At 44.3% G+C, this 26,632-nt stretch overlaps 1 long non-coding RNA gene across 1 annotated transcript; it reads right to left on the minus strand.

Moving 5' to 3' along the window:
- Window positions 1–774: 774 nt before the first annotated feature.
- On the minus strand, window positions 775–2,934 carry LOC142046352 (uncharacterized). Its single transcript, XR_012655272.1, has 2 exons — window positions 2,043–2,934; window positions 775–1,391 (listed from the first exon to the last, which is right to left on the minus strand). It is a non-coding gene; the product is annotated as an uncharacterized LOC142046352 (long non-coding RNA).
- Between the last annotated feature and the right edge of the window lie 23,698 nt (window positions 2,935–26,632).

A 26,632-nucleotide genomic window follows, 5' to 3' on the forward strand; every position in this document is an offset into this window, starting at 1 on the left:
CCCACCTAGCATCCGAGTACGTTAATCGGAAGGGGTATTTCTCTATGGTTCTCCAGGTGCTTGTGGATCACTGTGGGGTTTCATTGACATTAACACAGGCTGGCCTGGAAAGGTGCATGATGCACGCATCTTTCGGAACACTGGCCTGTTCAGGAAGCTGCAGGCAGGGACTTTTTTCCCAGACTGCAGAAGATCACAGTAGGGGACGTTGAAATGCCCATTGTGATCCTTGGAGACCCCGCTTACCGTTAATGCCTTGGCTCATGAAACCGTATACAGGGAAAGCTTGACAGGAGCAAGGACCGGTTCAACTACAGGCTGAGCCGGTGCCGAATGACTGTGGAGTGTGCTTTTGGCCGTTTAAAGGGGCGCTGGTGATCTCTGTATGGGAAGCTAGACTTGGGGGAAAGCAGCATCCCTGCGTTATATCCGCGTGCTGTACCCTCCATAATATTTGTGAAGGGAAGGGTGAAAGATTCAGTCAGGCATGGACCTCTGAGGTTCAACGCCTGGAGGCTGAATTTGCACAGCCAGAGAGCAGGGCTACTAGAGAGGCCCAGCACAGGGCTTCAAGGATTAGGGATGCCTTGAGGGAGGAATTTGAGGCTGAAAACCAACAGTAATGTTTGGTGCCTTGCACGGGAGTGAAGTGCAGTGGTTACAATGTTAGTAGGAATCTGTTTTTCCTAAGCTGATTTGCAGTGCCTGTTTCTTTCCTGGGCTAAGGTATCTTTGACTTTCTGCAATAATAAAGACTGTTTTCAAAGCCAAGAATTCATTTATTGAAAAGAAAATAACTTTATTGACAGACACACAACATTTTGGGAACCTAAAAGGGCAGGGGGTGGGGTGGGGAACTGTACAGTCACAGGTTTGAATATGTCCTGTCTGGAGTGCTGTGCAATGACTGCTGCACTTCAGGATGCCTATACTGCATGGTGATGGGGGTTGAGTGCAGAGGGTAAGGGTCGTAGTTCTCAGGGCTGGTTGGTGAACGTACAGGTGTTGGAGGCAGCTGGTGGTGGTAAGAACCTGGATGCTGGGGAAGGGGGTTTTGAGCTGACATTGGGGCACAAGGGAAAGAGCTTTGGGACATGGGGGGGGGGCGGGTGCACGGTAGTGCTCTGCCTGCATGGCTACGAGCGCCTGGATAGAGTCCGCTTGGCGCGCCAGGATGCTTATCAGCTGCTTTGTGCTTTTCTTCCTGGCCGCTGCGTTTTTCTGGCGGATCCTGCTTTCCCTTTCCCTCCAGTCCTGCACTTTTTGATTCTCTCTGGCAGAGTGATCCATAACTGCTTGCAGCAGGTCGTCTTTGCTTTTTCGCGGCTTCTTTCAGAGGTTTTGGAGTCTTTGAGCTGTTGATAACACGGGCAGCTGAGAACTCAAGGTTGCTTGTGGAAAGGCAAAAAAGGCAACACTTAACAGAGGCAGCATTGTTTATATCTCAGACAGTTATTCCCACACAGTGAAGGAGTAACATTCTTCACAATAGCATAATTTTCCCATACCAAAGAGAGCGCACATAACCACAGGAGCCCCGAAATGGTGAGTAAGGGGACTGATTGCTTCAGGGCTGTACTGTCCTCTTCGGGTTTCTCTGTGCGTTGGGGAAAGCAAACAGCTGCAGGGGGCACCTACACTGAACACTCTCCCAACATTTTCCACAGGAGTTGATCCTGGAAGATATCTCGCTGCTGCGGGTCACCTGGGAAGAGTGGGAGGGTCTTCTACAGCAATGCGGATTCCGCCCTGGCCCTATGCAGCTTGCCTGTGTGTGCAGCAATGGTCCCCCCACCCCTCGCGGCACAGTGGCACGGACACGTTAGCCTGACTGGGACAAGGACCACAGTGGCTCTCCCAATAAACTTGCAAGCGCATTGCCCACGCTCTGGCTGAAACTTTTGAAGAGATTACCGAGGCCGATTACCTGCGACGTGATAGACCACATCAATGCGCTATTCCACATCTAGGCATGCATGCATGCAGCCCTAACCCTCCCTCCTCTCCCGAAAAATTCCATCCTGAAAATAAAAGCCGCTTACCGGGAACCCGCTCCTCTGTTTGTCCTCCACCAAGTACCGGCTGCTGCGACTGGCTACCTTCCTCCTGGCTTGAGAAGAGCTCCTGGCTGCATGCCTCCAGGGACTCCGGGGTCTCTCCCCCACCCCAGTACCCTCACTCTCGTTTCCTCCTCCCCCTCTCCCCCCCCCCCCTGCTCTGAAGTGTCCATCGTGGTCCTCGGATTGGTGGTGGGGTCAGTCCCAAGTATCGCGTCCAGCTTTTTGTAAAAATGGCAGGTAGTGGGGGCAGCGCTGGAGCAGCGGTTTCCCTTGCGGGCTTTTCAATAGGCACTCCGCAGCTCCTTCACTTTAACCCTGCACTGCAGTGCGTCCTGGTCATGGCCTCTTTCCAGCATGGCCCTTGATATCTGCCCATAGGTATTGTAATTCCTACGGCTGGAGCGCAGCTGGGACTGCACTGCTTCCTCCCCCCAAACACTGATGAGGTCCAGCAACTCGCCGTTGCTCCCTGCTGGGGCTTGTTTGGCACGTGGAGGCATGGTTACCTGGAAAGATTCACTGAGAGCACTCCACATCTGGCTGAGCAAACAGGAAGGGGATTTTTTAAATTCCCGGGGGCATTTAAAGGGGGGTCATCTGAGGCCAGGGCAGTGGAGTTTGAACTGATGAGCAGAGTGGCTGAACAGGCATTCTGGGATACCTCTGGAGGCCAATAACAGCGCTTTTGGTGGCCACACTGGCGAAGCAGCGCTGCATCACCAGCACTGCAGTCATTATTCCCCAGGCCGAGGTGGAGTACAGCCAGCGCTGTAGCCAGGGAGATACAGCGCTGTATGTGCCTTGCAAACGTGGACGGTGAGTGAGTTGCAGTGCTGTAAAGCCACCACCAGTGCTGCAACTCTCCAGTGTAGCCAAGGCCTCAATCACCCAGTTTAGTGAGATCCCTTTGTAACTCTTTGCCATTACTTTGGACTTAACTATTTTGAGTAATTTTATATCATCTACAAATATTTACTCTCTTTTCCAGATCATTTATGAATGACACTGGTCTCACTATAGATTTTTAGGGGACCCTGCTGTTTACCTCTCTCCATTGTGAAAACTATTTATTCCTACCCTTTGTTTCCCTCTTTTAACTATCATTAAGCATGTAAGCATAAAGCATAATGCTCCCAAGATCAGGTTAAGGGTAAAAAGTCAACAGACTAACAAGTGAACCCACATGGACATTAAATTAATGACTCATCCGAAGAAGTGCCTCATGATTTTACTTGTTGATGCACAACTGCTTGGGGTTTTTTTGTTTGTTTTTTTTGTTTGTTTGTTTACTTCATTCACAATTTGTTTGTCTAGTCATATTTGACAAACCCTCAATGACGGAATGCTAATGAAGAAATCTCACTACTCTCCAGCTCATTTTCCCTTCTTAATACAGTGAAAACTTAAAGCAACATTTCATATTACTCATTTCCAAGGCAAGTGATTGTAGTGTTACAAACCTTGCAGGGCAGGGTTAAAGCATATGGGTCATGAACCATCGCACTGAACCACTTCTGTGGCTAAATAAAGGACTTTGGAGTCTAAGTCTGTCCATTTTACATCTCTTCAAAATCACTTTCTTTGGTTTTGGCTTTTTGGTTTTTTTTTTTAAAAAGGTGGTGGTTCATCTGAGGTAAGATTCTTCCTTACTAAAAGGGGCAACATTATACCAGAGCAAACATGAAAGTTGACATCACTTACACTAAAAGCTATTTACACGGGCAGCTGTTTTTCTATATAAGTGTCTAATGAATCAGAAGGAAAACATCATTCTAATTTTATTGCAAATGTAAGTGAATCCAGATGTTTCAATATAGTAAGCTCATCGGAACCTGGACTTATAAGGAAGATGACTGATGATGCTCTGAAGAAACAGGATAGAAGGTCACATCTCATGCTGAGTGAGACTAGTGCTTCTGTTCAAGCAGTGCTGGTAAAACCTTTGGGCTTGGAATCTCCGGTGTGGAAAGGAAAATATTAAGTCTGGCATTTTTAGAGTCTGTGGAAAATTAAATAAACTGGGCTTTATGTATTTTTAGAGTTTGCAATTATTTCTTTATACTGTCAATTTAATTAAATTTCTTGCATTTGTAGCTATATATAAGAAGTTACACAAATATTGTTTAAAACAATATTTTTTTTAAAAATTGTCTACTGAAGCTTATTCAGCTTTTGTCATGAAAGCAATTTTTCTACAGGCCTATCTCATTATTTTATTACAGCTAAGAGAATAACATGACCTAACTACTTCACTGGTTTCATTAATTTCACCCCTTGTTTCTACTTGCCACAAGCAGATGGCAGTTTCTTAAATGTATTTATTGATTATTCAATTAAGTATTCTGTGCTTCACCCTCCTATCACTCTTTCTGCCATTCTTAATAGAGTATGCTGGCTTTTTAAGGGAGTTACGGCTTACATGCATCTGTGCTAGGCTCAGCCCACCTCCATGGGTGCAGAGAATGACACCGAGGATTGTATGATAGTAGTCTGCGACTAGAAACCCGGGCTGCTGGAAGATAAAACGATAACCTGTGACTATTTGAGAGAGAGAGACTTAGGGAGACTATACTGGGGATGGGGGGAATGAGCCACCAAAGGGCAGGAAAAGTCTGGGGAAGAGGCCAGACTGAGCACATTGGAGACCCTGGCTAGCTAAGACAGGGCTTTTTAGTTTATGGGGCACGCTGCCCAATTATTTAAGGTCTTCGGGCTGGAAATCCATAGAGGAAGGTGGACATGGGTTCCCTCTGTGGTGCTATCTGGCGAGGTGGTACAGCCACCCTTGTCAACAAGGAGAAAATGGGACTGGCTGGAGCCTACGAGAGTTAGATGCTGAGCCCAAAAGAAGTGCTACAGATTGTGGAAAACAACAGACCTTGAGAGGAAGGGCTGTGCCTGGCAAGAGTCTGGGGTAGAAGACTTTTGTGTGTTTCTGTTTGTACTTTGATTACCCCTGGAAGGGGTGAACTCTTGTGACTTAACCAGATGACTAAGTCATCTCAACAACCTAACAGCACTGGGAGCTTCAGAACTCATGTGAGGGGGAAAACTGAGATGTAAAATGAAGGAAATTTGAGGCAGCTAATAGGCCTGAACCCAGAATGGGTAAGTCCCTGCAATATTCTTTCTGAGCCCAGTTGTTAGCTGCATCCCACATGAATAACACCAGTGTGGGGAATGTTGACAGTAGTCACAGAGGTGGCTGTGCACCACTGCTTTTCAGTGGCCCCTGCCATGTAGTGGGGTTTGTGGTGGCTCAAAAATGGCAGAGAGCAGATTAGGAGGAAGCATAGCTGTGAGATGGGAGGAGGTGTGTGGGGATTCTGCACTCTAGTGATTTCCCAACTATAAGTACTGTGTGTGTGTGTGTGTGGCGGGGGAGAGTTAAGGCAGCCCTTGTGACGATCTTCACCTGCATTGGGGGTTGAGTATGCTCTGTACAGATGGAATGTTAAGAGAATTTATCAGCAAAAATTCTAATGGTCTCTACTGAAGTTTTATGGACTAAGATTTTTGTCAAGCTTCGGCTACTTTTTCATAGGGATGGCAAAAGGTACATCACTGATACATGGACTGACACGCCCGCCCCAGACTTCAGTCTGTACTCCTGTCATAACTATAAAGGGAAGGGAACAGCCCTCCTATGTACAATACTATAAAATCCCTCCTGGCCAGAGACTCCAAAATCCTTTTACCTGTAAAGGGTTAAGAAGCTCAGGTAACCTGGCTGAAACCTGACCCAAAGGACCAATAAGGGGACAAGATGCTTTCAAATCTTGGTAGGGGGAAGGCTTTTGTTTGTGTGCTCTTTGTTTTGGGGGGTTGTTCACTCTTGGGACGAAGGGGGACCAGACATCAATCCATGCTCTCCAAATCTTTCTGAACCAGTCTCTCATATTTCAAACTTGTAAGTAACAGCCAGGCAAGGCGTATTAGTTTTATCTTTGTTTTCTCAACTTGTAAATGTTTCTTTTTGCTAAGAGGATTTACCTCTGTTTGCTGTAACTTTGAACCTAAGGCTAGAGGGGGTTCCTCTGGGCTCTATGAATCTGATTACCCTGTACAGTTATTTTCCATCCTGATTTTACAGAAATGATTTCTTTCTTTCTTTCTGTCTTTCTTTAAGAACCTGATTGATTTTTCCTTGTTTTAAGATCCAAGCGAATTGGATCTGGACTCACTAGGAACTGGTAGGGGAAAGGACGGGGATGGTTAAATTCTCCTTATGTTAAGATCCAAGAGGTTGGATCGGTGTTCGCCAGGAACTTGGTAAAGAGGTCTCTCAAGACTATCCAGGGAAGGGAGTTAGTACGTGGGAGTGGTGGCAGCAAAACCAGATCTAAACTGGTAATTCAGTTTAGGGGTTCACATGTAGGTCCTCATATCTGTACTCTAAAGTCCAGAGTGGGGAAGGAACCTTGACACTCCAAAGCATAGAGATGCTAGGCAGGGGTCGGCATCATCTGGTAAGCACCCTGGCGGGCCGGGCCAGTTTGTTTACCTGCCGCATTGGCAGGTTCGTCCGATGGCGGCTCCCACTAGCCACTGTTTGCTGTCCCAGGCCAATGGGGGCAGTGGGAAGCGGCGCGGGCTGAGGGATGTGCTGGCCGCGGCGAGCTACATGCCAGAGGTTGCCAACCCCTGTGCTAGAACTTCTCAATAAAAAAGTTGTCACTTTTTTTTATTAACATGGACAAAACATATTTTTTACATAATCTGGTTCTTGGAAATGGCTGAACCATTATTTTGCTGAAACTTTTCAAAATATTTAACCCAAGACAGACCACTGGAATGGGAAACTCTAGCCTGAATGGTTCAAGTTTGGCAAAGTCATAAGTGACTGAAAATAGGGCCTTAAAATAGGAAGTCTTGGGCAACCTTAGAGAGACCTACCAGTTATGCTTATAATGCAGGAGAAAATTCTTGACAGGAATTAATGTTTCTGTCTGGGTGTGAAATCTAGAAGACAATGGCAGCACATATATATACCAAGTAACCTAGACTATAGGAGTAACCCAAGGAAGCAGAAGAAGGAGCTGGGATAGTGTGGTGGTGAGGCATAAACCTATGTGAGCGAGAGAAAAGGACTATGACTATGGATAGGCCTACAGCATATAATGTGAATACCTTTCTAATTTACACATACATAGCCTGTACCGTGGCCCATCTGGTTAATCTATTACTTAGTAGGACTGAGAATCCAAGTGGGGAGGCAGGGAAGGTGTTTGTTTTGTCTGATCACTTTTGTAGCATAAAGGCCAAAATAAGAATATTCTGATGTCTTAAAACTTGTGCTCCTTTGCTCCTGAAGTTTTGACTATGAAAGGTCTTTGGGTTAAAAAGAAGAGAAGCTTTCTTCTTTATGTCCACCTATTTATTCAGCCCAGATCAGGAGTGATTGAACGTCAGTCCATTGCTTTCCTTGCTGCTGACTCTTGCCAAGATGAAACATGATTTCCAACATTATATAGGACATAAAACACAGGTAGGAGGATAAAAAGGCTTCTGTTTTGCCACCACATCACAGAGAACCCTATGCCCTGTCTTTTTTTCTCACCTTTGTGTTTTCAGTATTTAATAATTTAAAAGTATTTTCTTCTCAATATGAGTGCATTGTGCTTTCAGACATTATCTGTATCCATTGAGTGAACAAGTCTCCTCTTCATTTTAGAAAAAAGGAAAATACCATATAATCATAATTTATTACTTAAGTTTAAGCCAGCAAGGGAAAAATACTGCTCCAGCTGATGCAGTTGCCTGACTGAACCATAATAACCTCCATGGCTCAACTGTAAAAGGAAACTTGCCACTGATGTAAAACAACCTACAGAATAAATTAATTGCTTAAAAATATAAGTACTTTTAGCCAAACATTGGTTCCGCATATGGCCTGTATATACACCCATGTTACCCTTTGACAAGATATCTAATAGCATGCAACTTAGCCCTAATTAGAAGGTGGACATGTCTATGTTTGCAGACTTGGTCTGGAAAAGACCTGATTCTATTTAAAAAGCTTTGTTTACAAGCTTCAGTGAATAATTATTTACCCATGTGCAGTACTTTCTTATCCAAAGATCTCAAAGCACTGTAGAAACATTAAATAATTAAGCCTAACACGTTGCCTGTGAGATGGGTAAACTGAGGCACAGAGATTGAATGACTTGTCCATGGTCACACATCAAATCATTCAAATTCATCAATACAACCCATGAGTCCTTACGCCCAGTCCTATGCTCTAATCACTAGAAAAAGTCTGTACAAAGATGGCCTCTATGTGTGGTATGTCATAGTAATCCTAGTGCAGAAACTGTACAAATGCACTCAGAACTGAACTGGTTTGTGTAAGTGAAAAAATGGAATTTTCTTCCCACTTTTTGCTTGTGGGTGTGTAAGAGAAACTGGGAAAGCACAATGGTGTTTAAAGATACTGGAATGTCTTGCACATTGATTGCCTCTTAGGGCTCAGAGGTTTAGTGCTGGATATTTTTGTGAGTCTCAGAAAGGAAAATTCCTAATGACTAGAACATCTGACTGAGAATCAAGTGTTCAAATTTCTAGTCCCATTAGCATCGCTGATTTAATGGAAAACCTTGGCCAAATGTCATAAGCTCTCTAAGCTTTAGCTTTCGTGCCTATAAAATACAGATAACACTTTTGAGGTATGTATTAACTTATTTAATCAACTGATATCTTCAATTCGTTCTGAGGTTCTGAGAGGAAAATATGCATTTGTGTTGCTATCTCTCTAGTGAAGGAGAAGGGTCAGAGAGAAAATTCTTAACACCAAAAAGACCAAAATCCAGGCCCTAGGGCACTGACATAGCAGATACTATTGTAGGTTCTGCGGGATGGACTCTGTTCGAAGCTCAATCACCAATTTGGTTGTGCCACTTAGCTTGTGGGCAGTGGTTTTGAATGCCCCAATTTTGGGGCATCCAACCTGAGACACTTGGGCCTTGATTCTTGAGAGGTCATGGTCTTGTGCAGTACCCATTGGCTTCGTGTGATGTTTTAGGTGCTTGGTGCTTCTAAAAATTAAGTCCTAACATTGGGTACTGTAGCGAGGCGATGGGATACCTCACAGTCCCGCTGAGGGACGGACCTCCCCTAACACCAACGTGGGCGGAGTCACTGGGTCCTGCACCCACCCCTCAGAGGTCATGGTGCAGACCCAGAAGTATAAAAGCTCACCGGCAGAGCTCAGTTGGGAACCAGCCGCAGGAGAGGCCAGACATCTGCGACTGAGCTCCCTCTGGCGAGACAGCAGAAAGCCGCAGCCAGCCTGACGTCGCACTGGGCCGGCCGAGCCTACCCCTTGCACATTACCCCGGAGAGGACTGGCCGAGCCTACCCCTTGCACATTACCCCGGAGAGGACTGGCCGAGCCTACCCTGCGCTCGTTACCCCGAGTAGGACTGGCCGAGACTATCCCGCTCCAGCTACCCCGAGGAGGAGCCAAGCCTACCATCCGCTACTTACCCAGAGGAACCGATGGGGTTCGAGACCGCCAGTGATGCTACCACAACTCAGGTACCCTATGAGAGGGAGTGTGGAAGTAGCCTGGGGGCAGCGGACCCCAGTCTGGCTGCAACACTGCCAGAGTCTATGTCAGTGTATTGCGGCCAGGATCCCCACTGACAGCAGCGAGTTTCTGCCGCTGCTAGGGCCCCGGGCTGGGACGGAGTGCATTGGGAGGGTCTGCGTCCCCCCTGTCACCCACTCCTTGGGTGGCAGACTCCCCCTTTTCCCTGGCCTGGAGAGGCAAGGACCTCCTATTGTGGAACTGCTGACTCAGCTCCTGCTGAAAGGCCTGAGTCCCTGACTATTTGCTTGCTGCCCTGCCCTGACCTAGGACCTGGGCTGCCATTTGACTATTGACTCAGCCCCGCTCCAAGGGCCTGAGCCCCTAACTGAGTGTGCATTATTTCCCACGACCTCAGAGCCCATGGATGGCAAGCTAGAGCGAGGCGGTGGGATACCCCACAGCCCTGCTGAGGGATGGACTGTGGCAAAGCCGCACTACAGGTACCCACACAAATGAGGCATCCAAAGTCTGTGGCCACTAGATAAGATCATGAGCTTGACTCCAGGTGCCCCGCAGGTCTAGGAAGTGAAATATGTTTTCATTTTTATCAGTGGAAGTTGGTGAGGATGCTGCAGGCAAAAGCAAAATGTCAAAGATTTGTGGCTGAAGAAGAGAGTTCTTCACTCACTTTTCTCAGATTACGCTGGGAACATACATACTGATTACCCTGAAGCATGCACACAAACTAAGTTTATGCTCTAATGAGCGCCAAAATGCAGAAAAATAATTTTCTGAGTTCAGAAAAGAAGGGCTTTCTGGCATTGCTCTATCTTTGTCCTTGCTGACCCTTTCTTCATAATGGAGGTATCAATGCATGGATATATCACAGAAAGCAGTGACATGAATAAGATGTGCTTTTTGGTTTTAATAGATTGCATCTATTACAAGGAACCTAGAGGCTAAGCAAATACTATACTTTGGAGACTTTTCTGGTACATCTGCATTACTATGACTCTCTTGGTTTTGCTGCCATATTATTCCTTATAAATCATAAGCAGGGAAAACATAAATAAACAAAGTATTCCTTCCAAGATTTGGAACTGCAGATTGTAAGGTATTTTTGGCAGACATGTCTTTTTGTTTAAATTTATAGAGTTAGGCAGCAGATTTTCAGCTAATGAACGTCCTCACAGCTCTACTAACTTCAACTGGAACTATGCTGATTTATACCAGATGAGGATATAGCCCACATGACTCAATTGGGCCTTTGGCACAAAGTCTTGTGTTAGGGGAGGTGTAGAGCGGCACTGCTCCTGATGCATCACCAGGAGAGACTCAATCTCAATAAGCCCTACAGTGACTGTGTGGAATCAGATTGCTTCCTCTGGTATGTTGTGCCACAGATCAGGGTCAATGTGGTGGCATGGGTGAGGCCATGTCTCTGTTACCTCGGTTCCCACGCCTGGATGATTGTGCTTCCTTTGGAAAACCCCATTAAACAGTCCCTACTAACAATCTTCTGTTGTACTGTGCCCTTGCCTGGGCCACCTAAGAGGGTGGGATCCAATGGGTGGCCCCCACTTCCAGGCAGATCACCATGCAAAAGTACTCCACTTAGGAAGGAACAATCAGTTGCACACATACAAAGTGGGAAATGACTGCCTAGGAAGGAGTCCTGCGGAAAGGGATCTGGGGGTTATAGTGGACCACAGCTAAATATGAGTCAATGGTATAATAGTATAGTATAACTCTGTTGCAAAAACGGTGAACGTCATTCTTGGATATATTAGCAGGAGTATTGTAAGCAAGACATGAGAAGTAATTCTTCCGCTCCACTTTACGCTGATTAGGCCTCAACTGGAGTATTGTGTCTAGATGACCTCTCAAGGTCCCTTCCATGCCTATCATTCTATGTAGCCCAAACAGTAATTTTAAATATTTTAATTTTAGTTTGTTAACTTGAGTAACAGCTAATAGAAATCTGCCCAAAGTGTTGAGTTCTGTAGAATGTTTTCACACACAAACTGGTAATGTTTACACACACTGAGCAACTGTTCTGGAAAACATGGTGCCTGATGTAAGAACTATGGGACCAGAACCTGAGAATTCTAGGCCACCAATGCTACCACATCACCATTGGAAGTTCAGGCTGGGTTTCTGCAGGAGGATCCTATGAAGTTAGGCATTGCAGAAAGTACTGTTCAGCAGGGTCAGGCCAGTATATATACCAGGAAGTCAACATGGGGAGCTGTCTGAGCAATGATGCAGACTACCTGCCTGCTTTCACTCCAAATCTTGCCTTGCTGTGAACCCTAGACTCTGGCTTCTGACCCCCGTTCATCCTCGACTCCACTATTTGCCTCCCATCTGTACCTGACCCTGACTTTCTGGTACCCTGACTCATAATCATCCTGTGATCAACCAATACACCCAGGTCTTTCTCTTTCACTGTCACTTCCAACTCATATATCCCCAGCGTATAGCAAAAATTCTTGCAGTTAGTCCCTTTAGTGCGTTGGCTGTCGTCCCTCCCCCTCCGGCTCAGAGGGAGGCCACTCCACCTCACTGGGTCACTGTGGAATCAGCCCAGTCATGGTGGGGAGTTAGCGAATTGACTGCAGTCAAGGAGGCCCTGATCCTCAAGCAGGGCTGGACAGTAAATGATCTATGGAGCTCAGGCCCCATGCAGGGTGAAGCAACAGTTTAGAGCAGGGGTGAGCAAACTTTTTGGCATGAGGGCCACACCTGGGAATAGAAATTGTATAGCAGGCAATGAATACTCACAAAATTGGGGCAGGAGTGTGGGAGGGGTGAGGGCTCTGGTTCGAGGTGTGGGCTCTGGGGTGGGTCCAGAAATGAGGCATTCAGGAATGAGAGGGGGCTCCGGGCAAAAGCAGGGTGGTGGGATGTGCGGGAGAGAGGGAGGACTCTGGCTGGAGGTGCGGGCTCTGGGGTGGGGATGGGGATGAGGAGTTTGGGGTGCAGAAGGGTGCTCTGGGCTGGGATCAAGGGGTTTGGAGGGCAGGAGGGGGATTGGGGCTGGGCCAGGAGATTGGGGCATGGTGGGGAGACTCACGGGGACAGGCTTTGGGTAGTGCTTACCTCAAGCGGCTCCCAGAAGCAGTGGCATGTCCCTTCTCCAGCTCCTAAACAGAGGCACAGCCAGGCAGCTCTGCATGCAGCCTCGTCCACTGGCACCACCCTTGCAGCTCCCATTGGCCATGGTTCCTGTCCAATTGGAGCTGCAGTGGCAGTGCTTGGGTCAGGGGCAGTGTGCAGAGCAGAGCCCCCTGGCTGCCCCTATGCATAGGAGTGGGAGGGGGGCCATGGCGCTGCTTCCAGGAGCCATGTGAAGCGGCCCCTGACCTGCTCCCTGGCTGGAGCACTGGAGTGGGCAAGCCCCAGACCCTGCTCCCCAGCAGGACTCAAGGGCTGGATTAAAATGGCTGGTGGGCCAGATTCAGCCTGCGGGCCATGGTTTGCCCACCTTTGGTTTAGAGAGAGCTCAGGCCAGGTGGAACAACAACCAGTCTAGGGAGCTCAGGCCCTCAGGCAGGGCCAAGCAATAACCAGTCTACAGGACTCTGGCCTCTGGGCAGGGCAGAACTATAAACAGTCTTTCACCTGATGTCCTGATGCAGGCAGATGGCTGACAAACGCAGGCCTCTTGGCCTAAGATGGGTAGGTGACCACCCCAGGGGTGGGGTGACTGCAGTGGGTAGGCGCCACACTACTCCACCAGGTTCCTGCAGGGCACTGACAGTGGTGGAGGGGTCTGTCACTGGGTCAGCAGGGATCATTCCAAAAAAACTGCCACTGACTGGATCCAACAGATCCATCTCATACAAGAGGCACACAAGACACACCTAGAAGAGGTGAAGAAGGCATACAAGAGAAATGTGGACCATCAGCGAGAGAAAGTCCCGGTGTTCACATTAGACTAGAGGGTATGGTTCACCACAAAGCATATACAGACAGTGAATCCTCTCATAAATTGGAGCAACAGTTCCTGGGACCCTTCCAGGTATGCCAGCTGATCAACCTGGTTACCTTTAAACTACAGCTTCCCCAGACCCTCAAAATACACCGAATTTTTCATGTTTCCTTCTGAAGCCCTGTTCTGAGAACTCCTTCCCTGACATAACCACACCGCTGCATCCACCATTTGAAATCCAGGGTCACAAGGAGTACAAAGTCCATGCCATCCTTGATTCCCAACATACTCGTGGCTGCTTGTACTATCTGGTAGACTGGGAAGGCTACAGTCCTGAGGAGTACACTTGGAAACCTGATTCCCATGTCAACCCGCCCTTTGCCCCCACAAACCTGGTAGGGAAATTCCACAAGGCTCACCCTGACAAGCCTGGACTGGCGCTACCCTGGAGGGTACAAGTATTAGTAATGAAAACAAATGTTGTTGCATGGGTGTATATTTATCTGAGCAATAGCAGGAGCTTCCTCATTGAAGAGAAGTTAGGAATTTTTTTGTCTTTCTTAGTGTGTGTCTACAACTCCATGGGGAAAGCTCTGTGACTTGCCCACCCTATATGTGTGGACCTTTTCTTTCAATGACTATTAGAGCAACATTCTAGAGAGAGTCCATGGCTCCTATAGGAATCACAAGTTCAGGTGTGGGCTGCCAGCAGAGCAGAAGCAAGGGGCTTTAGCATGGATGCTCCTCTCTTTCTAAGGGTCCCCTGAAATCTATGGATTAACAGAGGTGGAACCACTTCCTTCTTGCATTGGGGGTTTGAATAACCTTGTCTCCCACAACTGAAGATATCTAGGAAACACTGAATTAGAACTTGCTTCTTTCTCCTACATGGATAACTACTGTACAGGGCTTTTATATGTAATGTCCCATTAAGATGATTCGGCAACGTGACAGATTTACATTACGAAGACCCTATTCACAATGAGAAGCTCTAGAAAAAATGTAAGTGATTTTAAAAAACAAACCAAAAAACCCCCAGTTCTCATATTTCTGTAGAAAATCTGTGATGAAGTCAGGATTCTATGGGTTTTGTGCATTTTCTATGTGTGAAATTCAGTTCCTATATAAAAAATGATCTGATGCTTTCATAATTTCTGCCAGCTTGCTTGTTTCTTCCTATGTGATTGTTAAGAATGACTGTATAGCAAGGATAAAATTATGCTATTCTTTGTGAATCATTTATGCCAGTAAAATTACACCCTTCATCCAACATGATGTAGATCCAGCAAGAGGCTTCAATAAAGGCATAGTATGCTCAGTGGAAATTTGGAAGCAAAGAGTAGTGACAGGATGGAAGAAATATGGCACAAATGGTTATATTTAGAGAAAAGTGGTCAGAACTAGGAGGGAAAAGATAGTGATTGCCTAGAGATAAGCCAGGCTGAGCAGCGCCAGTGGAAAAGAGCCGGCTAGTGATAAAGGCCCTGCTTCAGCTAGATACTTACATGCTTAGAGCCACCTTGCTGAATCAGGGCTAAAATGAGCGATCACTACTGGACTTTAAAGGTAGTGATGAACTGTATTTTTTATAAGTCATCTGCAAAGTTTTGGTGATTTATTTTATTTTTTTTTAAAGAGTTCAGCTAGGCGAATATCCAGATGTCAAAGAGCTGAGAAGCATTAGCAATTTGTTTCTTGCTTTTTTCACCAGTCAGCTCCTTCTTTGCTCTGCTGTGAATTTTTCAAAAGCATAATTCCGTGACCGGTACCAAGGAGTTGTTTTGGAATACAAATTACAGATCATTAAAATATCTTTAAAGTCATGATCTATGCCTGCTAATTATCTCCCCAATAGAAATCTGGCTAGCTCCATAGTCAAATAGGGTTTCCAAGGCACCTGTGACATAATGGAATGATTGGTGACCTTCCAGAAAACACCATCCTAGCCACCATGGATGTAGAGGCTTTCTACACAAACATCCCACACACAGATGGAATACAAGCTGTCAGGAACAGTATCCCTGATGATGCCACAGCACAACTGGCTGCTGAGCTCTGTGCCTTTATAACCCTTAAACACCCCCCACAACTATTTCAAATTTGATGACAAGTATATATCTCCAGATCAGTGTACTGCTATGGGACTCGCATGGCCCACAATATGCCAATATTTTATGGCTGACCTGGAACACGCCTTCCTCAGCTCTCCTGTCACTTCACGCCCCTTCTGCTACCTACGCTAATTGTGACATTTTCATCAATACTGGACTCATGGGAAGCGAGACTCTGAGAAAAATTCCACACGCATTTCAACAGCTTTCACCCCACCAACCTCAGCCTGGACCAATCTACACGGGAGGTCCACTTTCTAGACCACCACGGTCAAATAAGTATGGTCACATTAAACCACCCTATTATCGAAAACCTACCGACTGCTATGCCTACCTTCGCTCCAGCTTTCCATCCGGGCCACTCACACGATCCATTGTCTACAGCCAAGCACTGAGGTACAACCGCATCTGCTCTAATCCCCATCAGACAGAGACCAACACCTCAACAAATCTCCATCAGCATCTTCAAAACTACAATACCCGCACAGGAAAATAAGGGAAAACAGATAAAACGAGCCAGACGTCTACCTCCAGAAGCTCTCCTACGGCAAGACAAACCCAAGAAGAAACCAACAGGGCCCAACTGGCCATCACATTACAGCCTCCAGCTACAACCCTCCAACGCATCTACAAGGGATCTACAACCCATCCTGGCAATGGATTCCCACTTTCACAGCCTTGGGTGCAGGCCAAATCCTCGCTCACAGACAACCTGCCAACCTGAAACGTATTCTTACGCAGCAATGCACACACACTATAGTAACTCCCAGCTCAGAACCATCCATGCAACAACACCTCGATGCCAACCTTGCCCACATATCTACACCAAGCGACACCATCACAGGAACCTAACCAGAACAGCACACCATCACCGGTTCATTCACCTGCACATCCACCAATGTAATATTACGCCATCATATGCCAGCAATGCCCCGTCTGCTATGTACATTCAGCCAAACTGGACAGTCTCTACGGAATAGGATAAATGCGACAAATCAGATATTAGGAATGTCAATATACAAAAACCTGTAGGAGAACACTTCAACTCCCTGGCCACACTATAGCAGACCTTAAGGTGGCCATCGTGAGCAAAAAACTTCAGGACCAGACTTCAAGGAACTGCTGAGCTTCAGTTCATCTGCCAAATTTGACACCATCAGCTCAGGACTGAACAAAGACTGTGAAGCTGCCAACTACAGAAACAGTTCTCCTCTCTTGGTTTCACACCTCAGCTGCTAGAACAGGCCTCATCCTCCCTGATTGAACTAATCTCGTTATCTCTAGCTTGCTTGCTAGCATATATATACTGCCCCTGGAAATTTTCCACTATATGCATCTGCAAGTGGAATATTCACCCACAAAAGCTCATGCTCCAAAACGTCTGTTAGTCTATAAGGTGCCACAGGATTCTCTGCTGCTTTTACAGATCCAGACTAACACGGCTACCCCTCTGATTATGGAATGACTTATTCTGGGGGTAGCACATTACTGCCTGCTGCCTTAATTTTGGCACAAAAAGATAGCCAAAGTACATCTCAACTGTTCTATCCATAGCTAAAAGGCTAACTTGTTTAAAAATAACTCCCTGCCTATTATCCTGCATTATCAGCAGTGAGTAAGTCTCTGTCTGCAACATCCTCTCTGGAAAATGTGTCATATCTATTATTGACCCTACAAGACACATACTGTAGGGAAATTATTCCTTGTGAGTTCCATCTCATGACTGTACTATAAGAGTTTTCAGAACCCCTCTGGTTAATATAAAAAGAATGAAAAAACACACTGTAAAGCAGTTTGCACAGAAAGTTGATTTCCTGCTTCTGTGAAATCCCATATAGCTCTTGAAATTTGTTGGAATGCCATCAGGTCCTACTGAATGCAATGGAAGATGGAGACACTGCAAAGAAAAACCCACGGTGCAGTCTCAGAGCCCAGGTCAATTGTCTCAGGCTTATGGAGCTCAAGCTTCAGGGCTAAAACTAGATGTGTAAATGTTTGGGCTTGAGCTGGAATCCAAGCTCTGAAACCCAGAAAGGGGGAGAGTCTTACAGTGGGGCTTCATCCCAAGCACAAACATCTATACTGTTATTTTTAGCCCCAAAGCCTGAGCCCCAGAAACCTGAGTCAACGGACCAGGGCTCTGAGACTTGGTGTTGCTGATTTTTCTTTGCAGTATAGACAAACTCTCAACTTCTTACAGGATTGAGTCCTATGTTTGTTTTTGTTTTAATTATAATGTATAATTTCATAAGAGAATGGATTTCTTATTACACAATTATTGAGTGAATCCACCCCACAAAAAATGCTTTAAAAATAAGGGGAGTAGTTAAGGAAATGGACTGAACTGAAGAACTCAAGTATCTGACTGTGGAGGATGCTTGGAATTACTTTAAGTCAAAGTTGCAGAGAGTATCTGAAGCCTGTATCCCAAGCAAGGGGAAAAATTCATAGGGAAGGATTGCAGATCTAGCTGGATGAGCAAGAATCTAAAACAGGTGATTAAGAGAAAGGAGAAAGCCTAAAAGGAATGGAAAATGGGATGGAAGATGGATCAGCAAGGACAGCTACTTCTTGGAGGTTAGAAAGTGTAGGAAAAATGTGAGAACCGCCAAAAGCCAAGCAGAGTTGGACCTTGCAAAGAAGATTAAAGCCAATAGTAAAAGTTTCAGTAGCCATATAAAGAAGAACAAAACAAGGAAAGAAGAAGTGGGACCACTAAGTACTGAGGATGAGGCGGAGATTAAAGATAATGTAGTATTGGCCCAATACCTAAACAAATACTTTCCCTCAGTTTTTAGTAAAGGTAATGAAGAGCTTATGGATAGTGGCAGGGTGGCTAATAGAAATGAGGCTATAGCAGTAGAAATTACCACATCTGAGGTGGAATTCAAACTCAAACAGCTGGAATGGGACTAAATTGGGGCGTGCATATAATCTCCATTCAAGAATATTAAAGGAACTGACACACAAAATTGCAAGTCCAATAGCAAGGACTTTCAATGAATCTGTAGGCTAGAAAGTCATACCCTATGACTGGAGAATTGCTAATATAGTTCCTATTTTTAAGAAAGGGGAAGAAAAGTGATCCAGGAAACTAGAGGCCTGTTAGTTTGACCTCAATTGTATGCAAGGTCTTGGAAAAAATTTTGAAGGAGAAAGTAGTTAAGGACATAGAGGTTAATGGTAATTGGAATAAAATACATGGTTTTGCAAAAGGTAAATTGTGCCCAACAAAACTGATCTCCTTCTTTGAGAAGGAGACTGATTTTTAAGACACAAGAAATGCAGTAGATCTAATCTGCCTGGATTTCAGTAAGGCATCTGATACAGTTCCACATGGGAAATTATTAGTTAAATCGGAGAAGATGGGAATTAATATGAGAATTGAAAGGTGGAAAAGGAACTGATTAAAAGGGAGACTACAACAGAACATACTGAATGGTAAACTGTCAAGCTGGAGGGAGGTTACCAGTGGAGTTCCTCTGGGATCAGTCTTGGGTCCAATCTTATTTACATTTATTATAACTGACCTTGGCACAAAAAGTGAGAGAGTGCTAATAAAATTTGCAGATTGCACAAAGTTGGGAGGTATTGCCAGTATGGAGGATGACCAGAATATCATACAAAAAGATCTGGATGACCTTGTAAAGTGGAGTAATAGAAATGGGATAAAATTTAATAGTGCAAACTGCAAGGTCATGCACTAGGGACTGTAGTGAGGTGGAGTGGCCTCCCTCAGAACCAGATGGGGAGAGACCATTCTCCACATCCAGGTGAACGGATCTGGGCCAGGCCTACCCCTTGCGTCAGAAGGTTAGAGGCAGGACAGGGAATATAAGATGTGTGGCCTCCTCCAGCTCAGTTGAGGGGAAGCCAGGGAAGGAGACAGATGCCTCTTGCCTGCTGCAGTCCTCCAGCCCTTCAACCAAACTGGGTAGAGCCCTGCCCCAGAGGAGACTGAGTCCGGAGAGGAGCCACTGAGCTTGCCAGCAGGCAAATACCTGGAAGAGAGAAAGTACTTCTGGATGCTGGAAGCCCTCCCCGGATTCGGTAACCATGGGAAACCAGACTTTAATCTCCAAGATCCCCACTGACCCAGTGGCGGAACCCTCCACCACTGTCAGAGCTCTGGGCAGGGACCTGGTGGAGTAATGTGGGCCCAGCTCTCCTTACCCCCTGAGGTCACCCCTCTCAATGCCCTATAGACTGTTTATAGCTCTGCCCTGCCCAGAGACCAGAGCCTGTAGACTGGCTATTGCTTGGCCCTGCCTGAGGGCTTGAGCTCCCGAGACTGGTGGTTGTTCCGCCTGGCCTGAGCTCCCTCTAAACTGTTGCTCTTCCCTACCTGGGGCCTGAGCTCCCTAGACTGTTGTTCCGACCTGCTTGTGGGCCTCAGCTCCCTTGACTGTTTGCTGCCCAGTCCTGCTTGAGGGCCAGGGCCTCCTTGAAGGCTGTCAATTTGCTAACTTCCTGCCCCGCAATTGGGCTGATCCCATAGTGACCCAATGAGGTGGAGTGGCCTCCTTTTGAGTTGGAGGGGGAGGGACGACAGTCAATGCACTAAAGGGACTAATTACAAGAATTTTTGCTATAAATTGGAGATTTATCAGTTAGAAGTGACAGAGGAGTAGAAAGAGCTAGGTGTACTGGTTGATCACAAGATGACTATGAACCACCACCATCAAGTGGCCATAAAAAAGACTAATGCAATCTGAGGAGATATCAGGCAAGATATTTCCAGTAGACACAGGGAAGTGTTACTACCATTATACAAGGCACTGCCGAGATCTCATCTAGAATACAGTGTGCAATTCTGGTCTCCCATGTTTAAAAAAGATGAATTCAAACTGGAACATGTGCAGACAAGGGCTATTAGGATGATCCAAGGAGTGGAAAGCCTACCTTACGAGAGGATACTCAAAGAGCTTGGCTTGTTTAGCCTAACCAAGAAAAAGGCCAAGGGGAGATACGATTGCTCTCTATAAATACATCAGAGGGATAAATACCAGGAAAGGAAAGGAGTTATTTAAGTTATGTGCCAATGGTGACACAAGACCAAATAGATATAAACTGGCCTTCAACAAGTTTAGGCTTGAAATTAGATGAAGGTTTCTAACCATCGCAGGAATGAAGTTCTGAGCCACCTTTAAGCAGAGCAGTGTGGACAAAAAACCTAACTAGCTTCAAAACTGGGGTTGTTATGGAGGAGATGGTATGATGATACTGCTTACAATGCTAGATAGCTGTTCTATGACTGCTAGCAGCAAATATCTCCAAGGGCCGGTGACTAGTTGGTGAGGGCTCCGAATTACTATCCCTGGTGTCTGGCTGCTGGGTCTTATTCAAATGCTGAGAGTCTAACTGATCACTAAATTCAGGATCAGGAAGGAATTTTCCCTGGAGTCAGATTGGCAGAGACCCTATGAGGTATTTACCTTCCTCCACAGTATGGGGCCTGGGTCACCTGTAAGTTTAAACTAGGGCTGTAAATTAATCGCAGTTAACTCAAGCAATTAACTGAAAAAAATTAATCACTATTAAAAAAAAATCGTGATTATTGGCAGTTTTAATTGCACTGTTAAACAATAGAATATAAATTGAAATTTATTAAATATTTTGGATGTTTTTCTACATTTTCATGTATATTGTATTCTGTGTTGTAATTGAAATCAAAGTGTATATTATTTTTTATTTTAAATATTTGCACTGTACAAATGATAAACAGAAGAAATAGTATTTTTCCATTCACTGCATACAAGTACTGTAGTGCAATCTCTTCGTTGTGAAAGTGCAACTTATAAATGTAGATTTTTTTTTTACATAACTGCACTCAAAAACAAAACTTCAGAGCCTACAAGCCCACTCAGTCCTACTTCTTGTTCAGCCAGTCACTAAGACAAACAAATTTGTTTACATTTACAGGAGATAATGCTGCCCTCTTCTTATTTAAAATGTCACCAGAAAGTGAGAACAGGCATTTGCATGGCACTTTTGTAGCCAGCATTGCAAGGTATTTACGTGCCAGATATGCTAAACATTTGTATGCCCCTTCATCCTTTGGCCATCATACCAGAAGACATGCTTCCATGCTGATGACGCTTGTTAAAAAAATAATGCCTTAATTAAATTTTGACTGAACTCCTTCAGAGAGAATTGTATGTCCTCTGCTCTGTTTTACCCACATTCTGCCATGTTCAACTTTCATGATAAAGAGATTGCACTAAAGTACTTGTATGAGGTGAGTTGAAAAATACAGTTTTTTGTTTTTACAGTGCAAATATTTGTAATAAAAAATATAACCATGCAATTAGGCACATTAACCATTGCCATTCACTACTGTATTAGATTCCCAATGAGAAATCTCTGGGAAATGACCATTCTGCTTTCTTCCTTTTCTGCTAACTGGAGTACATTGGATTAGAAATCCACAAGGTGGGCTACTTTGTTGCTATGTATTTAACACTTTGAAATCTTGTAGATAAGCCTAAAAATGAGGAGGAAGGGCCTTCCACCTAATCCCATCTATTGTTAATTTGATCTTCCACTTACTGGGATCAAAATAAAATCATTTTAATAAAAAAATAAAATAGATCACAATAGTTTTTAACCACAGAGGCAAGTATTATTAGCTAATTTGATTACTAGCTACAGTCATTCTGAAAGAGAACAAAACCAATGTAAGATGACCTGAACAGAAGTATATTATTCATACATGGTTAACAATATGAAGCCCAACTCTGCAACCCTTTCTTTGGCTGAGTAGCACTGAGTATTCCTATTGTAATCTGCGTGACTATTTGAGTGAGAGCGCCATTCAACCTGAGAAAAAGATGCTGAATCAGCACACAAAAGCTTATGCTCAAATAAATTTGTTAGTCTCTAAGGTGCCACAAGTACTCCTATTCTTTTTGTGGATACAGACTAACACGGCTGCTACTCTGAAACCTGCCAATTTTAAGATGCACAATATATTGATAAAGCTGTGATCTGTAACTTGGTGAGCAGATCAGCTGCTAATCAGTCAAAATGATAACTTGCTTGACTAAAATAAGAAGCACCACAATACAACTGTCTTTCGCACTCTGTTGCTACAATAATAAATCAATTCATACTGATTTTTTTATTAGCATTTATGTAAAAAAGAAGATAAACTCACATTTGTTCTGCGACAGGCTATTTATTTATTCTGATTTACTCTGCTAGAACCAGGTTCCCATCTGTAAAATGGGGATAACAATACAGATCACCTTTGTAAAGTGCTTTGAAATCTCAAATGAAAAGCGCTGTATAAGCTAGTTGTTTATTAACATGTATTATTCTGGAGGAAATCGGACCTTGTCCAAACACTCTCTGAGTCTGCAAAATAAACCCAAACTTGTTAGCATTAGGTATGTATCATCTTGTGGTTGCTACGTTTGTTTGAAATGTTAGTTTGTTGAGGAAAAGTGTGGGGCTTCTGGGAGCACAGGCTCTTCTAATTTAAGTGTGAATGAAAGACTTCAGTTTATTTATTTGATTCAACGGAGAGTGCTCTGATTTGGGGCTAAATTCCATCTTCAAATTCACACCTGCAACTATCTTTGGTTGGGAAGTGCACAAATGTATTAGAGGGCCACATCTGATCACTGTTTTTGATCACTAATAGCTGTGGGTTCAGCTTTCTCCTGCCAGTATGAAGAATATTGGAAGAGGATGTTAATACTCTCTCCGGAAAGAAATGTCTGAAACTCCTGAAAGGAAAGGGAAGCATTTTAATGTCATGGTTTATCTATGAGATTCAATAATTATTTAACTCAGAAAAATTCCTGAATTTTTTTTTTCCCACATAAAACTTAGAGATGGGCCTGAATGAAACCCTCCAGACCCTGAACTTCAGGACATTCACCATCTGAATCTGAATTCGAATCTAAATTTGCAAACAGCTCTTATGTGTAAAACATACCAAACCAAGACCTCAGATCTGAATTTACAAGGCTTTTAGAAATCAAGGTCCAGTAATCTGAGTGCACATATTTTAAAATATATATGTGGCAAATTAATTCTGAGGTCGAGATTCTTAGCCTGGTATAATAGAACCTACCTACTGCAGACAGCTTCTTAGTCTATGATGGTGAGACAATGGGGAATGCTGTTTGGCACAGCTGAGATAAAATTTATGCAAGTTAAGGACAAAGCTTTCTCACTGAAGGATTCCTGCCTGTGGAATGAATAACTGGAGGAAATTAGAGTTAATCCAAATCTATCCATTTTCAGAGCAAGAGGAGAGATGTGCCTTCTCTCCAAAGCGTACCTGCAGTAGCAAACACTGAACAGTGATCAATACAATTTGCCAGGGTTGGATTACAATGAGAGGGAGGATGTAGGAAGAATAAGGAGCTAAAAGCATTTCTAAATAACAAAGTAATGTAGGAGATTGCTGTCATTTTGAACAGTAGATAGAAACCAACCTGCTCTTGTTGGGTTTCTAATTGGAGGGGCCATTTATACAATCACTGAATATTTTTAAAACTTGGACTCAAGATTTTTTTCACCGTTTCAATAGTAAAATAGCTTTCAGTCAGCCATCAGAATGGGGCTGGGAGCTGTCTTGATTGTGTCCTCTCACCTACCAAATACATGTGTGTGTGTGTTGGGGGGGGGGACACATACTGTCTTAGAATAGCAGTTTCAGCATATGTAGCTTTTTAAACCCATTGACGCATGCTGGCAAGGAACTACATTTGGAAAGATTTGCCAGCTACTCCAACCTGTGTTTAAAAGTAACTATGAAAGTAATATTTCCTGTGCTAAGCAAGAGAGGAAAAGGCAGTAAGCCCTGGAGCACAACTCTCAGTGAAGGGACAAAGGAAAAAGCACATAGATGCACTCTATTTTCTCCCTCTTCCCTCTCACCCCATACTCCCTCCCACAACAACTTAATTATACAGAATGTTAATGTTTTAAAATTTGGTCCAAGTCACACTAATTGTGTTTACTGGCCACAATGGAGGATATAAATATCTGAGGGGGTCATAAAAACAGAGGCTGCTTCCTGGTTGTGGTTTGCTGTCGCACGGTATTCCGTCTGTTACAGTGCACAATCTACAGCTGGTTTGTCCAGGACTCAGTTTGTCACCAAGGCTTGATCCCAAATGACTTTTTGCCCTGATACATTTATTTTCATGTATACTTTCCACATTTTCTTTCTGAGCAAATTTTCACTTTGTTTTAACTAAAATAAGAGAAGGACTGTTGCTAAGCTAGGTAACTGAAATGAAACCCCAAGAATGAAATCAACTTTTGTTTTGCTCCAGAAACTGCTGTTCAGACTGGGAATTGAAGCCACAACATTGAAAGGTGGTGGGCCAAACACATCCTGAGCACAGCTCCACTGAAGTCATTCGTTGGGAGTGTAATTAATTTGAAATGTTCTGTCCTAAGCATCAAATGTGAAATGACCGTTGGCCACTTTTAGGGTGCACAGGCACAAACAGGAGCCCCTTATTAGTGATATGATTTCAGAAGTAGATTGTTCCCTGAAGGAAGAACTATTTTGGGGACTCTTTATAACACATCCAGTAGCACTTGGAGGAGAGGTTTAGTGATTTAAGCATCACGTCTGAAACACCTAGGCACTCCGTTTTGCATGCAGATAAGGTTGACTCAGTTTTTTACTTTTCCAGTTAAATATACAGCATACTGTGTGACTGTTTCACATGATCCCTTAAAATCTGATGGCCTGAATCTCGGAGATATTGAGCACCTACAGCTCCCATTGATGTCAGTGGCGCTAAGAGTTCTCAGTAGCTCTGAACATCAGTCCAGGAGTCTCCACCTGCTCTGTGTGGTAGGTAAAATCTACATGTGGAAATGGGAATAGATTCCCTGAAATCATAACTTAAGATTCAGTGGCAATTTATGTAAGAATAGGGGGTTTGCCTGGTATTTGGAGTCAAAACTTCCCTGTCTTTCAGTGTACACTGGCTGCTGCCAGAAACTCCAGTGGCAGCTATATTTCAATTACGTTGTATGTGCGCAGTGGTGTAAGGTACTTTGGGACAAAACATGCTATATTAATACGAGTTATCATAACAGCACTGCTGTAAGGAAGCTTTCATTATGCCATCAATATTTCAGTCAAAGAATTACATGTGTACTTAAAGAACAACACAAGATGCATCAAAGATATCAGGGCACAGGTGCTTCAGGCAATGACAGCTGTCAAATTTGATGTGAATGTGCTGTGCTGTAATAAGCTAAATGTGGTGAGGATCAATGTTTACATTTGGCCAGTTGCATTCCAGATGCCCCTTGTTCATGTAAGTGAATATTTTGTACAGCGTTAACATTCATCTGGTTTTAGTTATGTTGAATATTAATGCTGAATGTTGCTGGTTTTTTTGTCAAGTTTAGGTCTCAGTTAACTCAAAATTAAAGAAGAGTGTCTGGCAGAACTACAGCCTGTTCCAATTGCACCAGAGCTGGATAAAGCTGAAAGATTGTGATTTCAAGAATCTGAGTTCCATAAAAATCTGTGTTCTGGCCTGATCAATTCTGAATAATAGACTGATGCCGATTTTGCCTAAACTGGCTTCTAGATTCGGTTCCTGGCCAATGTTTTATTACAGGATTAAATAGTTGAAATAGTTCTGGATGAACCCCAAGCCTGCTGAGAACATTAGGATTCTTACAATGTTCATTCTACAGAAAAGTTGTTCTATTCTATATAGGTTCTTATATCACACCGATCGCAATAGGATCTGAGCACCTTCCAGGAGTGCATTAAGCAGCATGACATCTGTCATGTGGTTGTTCACTCATCTCATCTCATCTCCATTGCATACACTCATCTCAGAGGGAGAAGTGTATGCAATGGAGTGTCTAGTTTTGGAATGTATTTATAATATACAGATGAACATTGCTATACTTGTGAGAGAGAAGTCAAGGTCAAAGGAATGTGCCTTGCGCTTGGAGCAGAAGGTGGTGAGCTTTATGATGGACCTTAGTTCCTGGTGGC

This window comes from Chelonoidis abingdonii, chromosome 2 (assembly GCF_003597395.2).
Source record: "Chelonoidis abingdonii isolate Lonesome George chromosome 2, CheloAbing_2.0, whole genome shotgun sequence".
NCBI lineage: Eukaryota > Metazoa > Chordata > Testudines > Testudinidae > Chelonoidis > Chelonoidis abingdonii.